Source organism: Octodon degus, unplaced genomic scaffold (assembly GCF_000260255.1).
Source record: "Octodon degus isolate 3935 unplaced genomic scaffold, OctDeg1.0 scaffold01277, whole genome shotgun sequence".
NCBI lineage: Eukaryota > Metazoa > Chordata > Mammalia > Rodentia > Octodontidae > Octodon > Octodon degus.
In genome coordinates, this window is record NW_004525853.1 from 2976 (window position 1) to 9766 (window position 6791).

General features: G+C 40.2%; 1 pseudogene; it reads left to right on the top strand.

Moving 5' to 3' along the window:
* Positions 1-1401: 1401 nt before the first annotated feature.
* On the top strand, positions 1402-1601 carry LOC101561411 (annotated as a pseudogene).
* Positions 1602-6791: the final 5190 nt, after the last annotated feature.

The window sequence follows — 6791 nt, forward strand, 5'->3', positions numbered from 1 at the left end:
TCAAAGTGGTTGGGATAGATATATAGTTACATTCTGTTAATGAATAGAATGATTTGTTCTAATAGTGTTTGTAAATAGGATCTCAAGTCTGCATCTTGTACAGCAATTAACCACTAAGAAGAATATATGCAGTGTGTTATTTGTTGAATCTGTACATCCGATTTGACTTGAAACTGTCTCATTGCTATCTGTTTATCAATAAAATTTGGAGAAAAAAAATACTGGCAAACAAAATGCACCAAGTCATCAAAAAGATCATGTATCATGACTAAGTAGGCTTCATCCCAGCGATGGAAAGATGGTCCAGCATATGCAAAGCAGTAAATGTAATACATCATATAACTAGAAGCAAAGACTTAAATCACACAATCATCTCAATAGATGCAAAAAAGCCCTTGACAAAATCCAACATCATTTCATGGTTTAAAAAAAACACTGAAGAAATAGGTATATATCTCAATCTAATAAAAGCTGTCTATGACAAATGTAATGCCAACATCATATTAAACATGGAAAAGCTGAAAGTTTTCTCTCTAAAATTAAGAACAAGATAAGGATGCCCATTACCACTATTCTGGTTTAACATAAATACTCAAAACATTAGCTAGAATAAGTAGGCAAGGAAAAAAATTAAAAGGGTTATAATACACACACACACACACACACACACACACACACACACATTTATCTTCTCAGAAGAAGTATAAACAGCCGATAAATGCATGAAAAAGTGTTAATCATGGGGGCATTAAAGAAATGAAAATTAAAACAACACTAAGATTCCATCTCACCCCAGAAAAAAATCACTTTCATTAAGGTATAAATCAATAACAAATGTTAGTGAGAGTGCAGGAAAAAGAAACCCTTCAACATTATTGGTGGGAATGTAAACTACCACAACTGTTATGGAAATCGGTATTTGGAATCCTCAAATCACTAAAATGAGAAATTCCATTTGACCTAGCTGCTGCCCTTTTTTATATTTTTGACAAGAGTTAACAACAACATATCACAGTGGCCTGTGGGTACCCATATGTACAGCAGCACAATTCATAACAGCCAAATGTTGAAGGAAACTATATGTCCATCAACAGATAAATGAATAAAAATATATGGCATTTACACACAATGACATATTAATCTGCTATAAAGATAAAACGGAGTCATTTGTAGGAAAGTGGATGCACCTTAAGATCATAATGCTATGGAAAGTAAGTCAGACACGGAAGTTTAAATATCACATGGTTTCTCAAAGAGCAAAATAAAAGAATACTATAAGAAGAAGCAGGGAGTTGGCTCTATCTCAAATGGGAAGGGGATCAAGAGATGGAAGGAGGGGAAAAGAAGGAAGGTAAATGAGATAAAGAAGGCTTTTTGCCTCCTTGTACCTCTAGAAGCAACATGGGTCACCAGCATCTCTACTGGAGCCACCTGAGGATATTCGGCCAGGGCTCTCGCTCTTGCCATATCAGTTCGAGCCAACACGGTCTGATCCGGAAATATGGGCTGAACATGTGTCGCCAGTGTTTCCATCAGTACACGAAGGATATCGGCTTCATCAAGTTGGACTAAGTGATCTTCCTTCGATGGATTATCCAGGCCATACATGTGCTCAATGAAAGAGACCATGTGAACTCTTTGTACATAAAACAAAAAATTTAAAAGATATCGAGAGAGAGAGAGAGAGAGAGAGAGAGAGAGAGAGAGAGAATTAAGATGTGTTATACACAGGTACCGATTCCACAGAAGGAATGCAAACATTATGCACTGCAAACATGTACTGCAAAAATATCTTCCCTCCTGTCTGACATCCATTTTTTCTTCCCATTTTTTCTTACCTGCTTCCCCCCTTGAACTTTACTCTCTTAACACCTGTGTCACTGGCATACAACTTTACCTTGCTTGATAGGCAGGCTGAAAATGATAACATGGAAGATGTTTCCGTAGATATAGTCAGTCTGATTATGCAGTTTGCTCTTGCCCTGTGTATCCTAACTGGGGGAAATGGCTGGATTTCTAGGGGGGTAAAAGGTCATGGAAATTCAATTCTGGAATACAAAAGAAGAAAATTGTGGGGCATGGTATTCAAAAAGTATATTTGATGGATAAGTGTGGATTCTTTATCACACTGCAAGCAGGCAGTAGATGTTTCATTTTGAAGATGCCTGTCAACAGTCAAGCAACTGTGCTCCTGGAGATTGTCTTGATTTTAAGTTTAAGTTTGGAGCTGGTGGCAGGTGAGTTATACTCTTCTATTATTTTTGCTGGTAGACAATTTAAGGTAATTCTGGTTCTAGTACAGTGAGGAAAGGAGGTTGGCAAAATCTCCTCCCCAAAAAGACTCCAAAAGCTGGGGCAAAAACTGTCGCAAACAAGTATCTCTGTAAATTTGGATTCCAGAAAACTTACAAACTGAGAAGTGTTTATTTAATTCTTCAAAATGACTCAGCTGTGGCTCAGAATGGTGTAGTCTGTGATATATTTTTTCTTCCTAGCATGGCTCCCATTTTTCCTCCAGCTCTATGTGTGCTATAGTTCATCCAGGACAGGGAAGCACAGACTTAGGGAACAGGCTTTAGTGATGTTGCTGCTGCTGTTAGAAGTGGCTCACATGACTTAGAGCACTATCAGTAATAATCTCAGCAGCAAACACATGGAGGGGGCCAGCAGTGCCTTATGTTGAGCTTTCAGGCTGTTTGGGGGAAGTGATTCACTGGTCTGCTGGGAATTTACAAGGTGACCTTGGAGGCAAGCTATCTGTAGGGGTCTGGATAAAGCCTCCCTGAATCTTGGGCAGATCTTAGAGACTGTATACAAGGGTAAGAGATCGAGCAGACCCAAACCATTCACCTGTCCTTGACCTACTGAGATAGTATATGCTCACAGAAGAACACAAAGACAGCTCAATGAAAACTCAAAGCCAGCTAAGGTTTGTAAAAAGCCTGAAGTTTGATTGTGTTCCCAAGTTAAACAAAATTTGACATATTTAGGCATCAACTCTGATACATCCCTAGACACAAAGTTGTAAAGACATAGGCTAGCTCCCTGAAAGCTGTCCTGAATTGTAAAAACAAGAAAATATCAGAACAGAGATATCAGTGGCTGTACCATGCCTGGGAAACAAACTTCACCGATCTCATTCACTATAAAACGTGGACAAAATGCATGGGCCAGTTATTTGAGGGCTCTGAAAAATATATAATAACAGGAGAACTGTGGAAGAATAGAATTTGCAGTACCATTGAAATGATACTGAATCGATCTTTCTTTTGTCTCCAGTGTTTTCCAGGTTGAACTTAATGCAGACTGAAATTCAGAAGTGAAGGAGGGTAGGAGATGCCCTTTAGCTTTGGTTTGCAAAACAGGAAAGAGAACTCCTGAGGCTGGCAATGTAGCTTGGTGGCAGAGTCTGCTTAAAATGAATGAGGTCATTGGTTTGATTCCAAGAACTGTGAAGAACAAAACACCCCTGTAAACCCTCTAATGAATGCTCAGAGAGAATATGGAAATCCCTGTATATTTTATTTGATATAATGTCCAGTCCCCTAAGAAATTTCATGTTAGCAGAGGCAGTGACCAATCAAGACATCATAGAAGCCAAAGCCCTGAGGGAGGAAAACCTTACTTTGTAGTTGTTGGAGCTGTGGCCCTAGAAATGTGGACCTATGTTTGTTTTAAAGGGAAGCCCTTGGTGAAGCAAATCTACAAAAAGGCTGGGGTTGGGAAAGGTCAGTGACTGTTAGTGGGCACTGGGGATGTTATCATGGTGATGGAATGTTCTAGAGTTGAATCATGGTGACAGTTGCACAACTATGAATTTACAGGTGAAGTTTATGATATTAAAATTACATGTCAATAAAGCTGTTTTAGAGTATGAAAAAAGTGCTAGTGAACCCAAAGGCTCATCCTATGGCTGTGCATTCATAGAAGTATTATTGACTAATATATTAAAGTCTCTAAAATGAACTAGAACAGATCACTATTTGGTTCCAGGCTGACCAATGACTAGGATACACCAGAGGAAGATCTAGAAGGTACTGTGGAAGACCAAACCTGAAGTGACAGTGGAACTATTGCTCACTCAAGGTGGCTGGTGTCAGGCCTGATCCAAGCAATACATTCCTAATAAACATGGGGATCCCTCTACAAACAGCAGGAGTCCATTCTGCCCCTCAGCAAATAGAACTAATGGCCACAAAGAAATTTAGGACTGGACCTGAAGTCTCACTGATGCCGGAAGACCCAGCTTTATATGCACACCTGTGCTGATTTTCCTTGTAGATTTGACCTGAAACTTTTCATCTAGATCCCTTGGGACCACAATCTCGAACCCCAAACCCTATGTATACGTAGCCTCTCCTCCAGATATTTGCTGATATCACTCCAATTTTAGCCTGCCTTGGGCCAGGGATGTAGCTCAGTGGCACAGTTCCTGCATGGCAAGTGTAGGGTCCTGAGTTCAATTCCTAGTACTAGAAAAAAAAAGCAAAGGAAACAATTTCAGTCTGCCTGTACCTAGATAAAATTAAATCTAGTCTTTCCCACAGTTTTGGCCACTGGGTGTTTTCCTCATGTGCCATTAATAGCTAGGAATTTGAACTATGAATCTAATCATATTGATTGCCAGCTAAAACAAAAATATCAGCAATCTCCATAGAATTTAAGTGAGACTCACAGTCTTCTAACATATTCCAGATGTCCAGGATACAACCCAAATTACTCAGCATAGAACAACCATGAAAGTTTCACCTTGAAATATAAAAGACAACCAACAGATTCCAATGACAAGATGCTACTGATGTTAAGATTACTTGACAAACACTTTAAAGCAACTCACAAAAGAACTTGAGGAAGATGGGTGATAGGTTATGGCCCTAGTATGAATTGCTGAATTATTATGGTGGTCATCTAATATGGCTGAAGCCTTTAAAACAACAGCTTACCTTCCCAAGGACCATTTCCTCCTCTTTCCCCATTCCAGCCCTGGGTACAACTTCCTTTGACCTTTCCCGCCCACATGAGGGAGCCTCCAATCAGCTCCTTACATGTCACTAAACCCGCCCATCAAGCTCCGCTCCTGGCAAAAGTCCATAGAGTCTCAGGCTCCCTGCTTGGGTAAGAGGATCCACCCATCTCTCTGCCCTCGGTCCTCTCCGTGTGTTTAGAATTAATAAAGGCTTTCCCTCCCCCTATTTCTGCTTCTCTGCCACACTGTCACTGCCGCCCCCATTGATGCTGCCTCTAAAACCCACCAACGGGTATATAATTTAAGGAATTTTTTGCTCCGAATGCCTTCAGGGCAGGTTTGGCTGGCTTGAGTTGTGGGGATCAAACCACAGCAACCTGAGCCTGACTGCTTTGTTGAAGCAGCCACTTAAAGAATTGAGCCAAGTGGCAGCCACCCCCCCAATGGGTATATAATTTAATTAGTAGAGTGCTTTCCTAGCATGCTCAAGGCTCTGGGTTCAATCTTCAGAACTGGAAACATAAAAGGATATTGTGGTTGAATAGAAAGGGTATTGAGAATGGAGGTGTAAGCTCCATTTTAGAGCATTAGTGTAGCATACATGAGGCCTTGGGTTCAATGTGTAGGTCCCCAAACAAACAAACAAATAAATGCTTGAATAAGAAATAACAAATATTTTTGTAAATGATAAAGACTCAATATAGAAATACTCATAGAAGATATGAATAAAATTTGAGAACTTGTTCCAGGATGATGGTGGAGTGGTGAGCAGCAGAGAAACAGTCTCATAGAGATTTAGAGTCCTTACTGAGATATAGTGACATGGAGAAGAGAAGACAGAGGGAAGTGGGTCTTCAGGACCCAGCAAGGATTTGAAAGGAGAGTTGGAGCCCACAGGGAGAGCAAAGAGAAGTACATCAATGCAGAAGAGAGAGGTAGCAAGTGGCACTTCCTCCCTGAGCCACAGCTCACAGCATGGGAGGGGTAGCTTGATCCCAGAGGCCTCCAAAGAAAAATATACCAATGAAACAGAGCAATGGACATTATGGATTGCAGTAGCTGATGAGTTTTTCCAATTCACATGGCCCCCAGGGGAGGAAAATTGGCCAGTTGCCACTTTGGAAAGGGACCAACTGGACTCAAAACTCAGCAGCTTCCAGATGGCTCCATCTAGCAGCTCCCAGTGTCAAGGTGAGGAGCTGCCAAGTTCAAGTTGGTAGGAAGTCAGCAAGCCAAGTTTAAGACAGTAGGAGGCACCCAGAGTATTGTGAGCTGAACAACTTGGGTCCCAGCCTCACAGCCAGAAAGCACAAACAACCTGAATTTCTGTGGAACTAAAGGTACAGGCTTGCTGGGATTATCCCCTCCCTCTTAATTTTAGTGTTGGCTTGCTGGGATTGAGCAACACAGATACAGCAACTTTGTCTACTCTGTCTACCAGAAACTTGGAATTTGCATGAGCAATATTCTCATGAGTAATATATTTAAAATTAATCTTATTGGTACACTTTAGCCATACATAATGATCACAATCATCATACAGAATTTGTACCTATACAGAGTATACCTTGGTTCTTTTTTCCCCAACCCCCTCCTTTCCCTGAACCTTCTCCTTCTATTCTCTTCCCCTTCCTGGGATTTTTTTTTTTACAGTGTGAAGATAAAATTTAATAAACGCTTTGTACTGAAAATGTATCAGTATAAAAATGCTACAAACGCAGTTAATACCTTTCCATTTAAAAGTTAGATTTTTAGAATTTAGTTATCCTTTGATATGGAAGAATCACATTTTATTTTGTTTGATTACAGTCACAATTTTTATAAT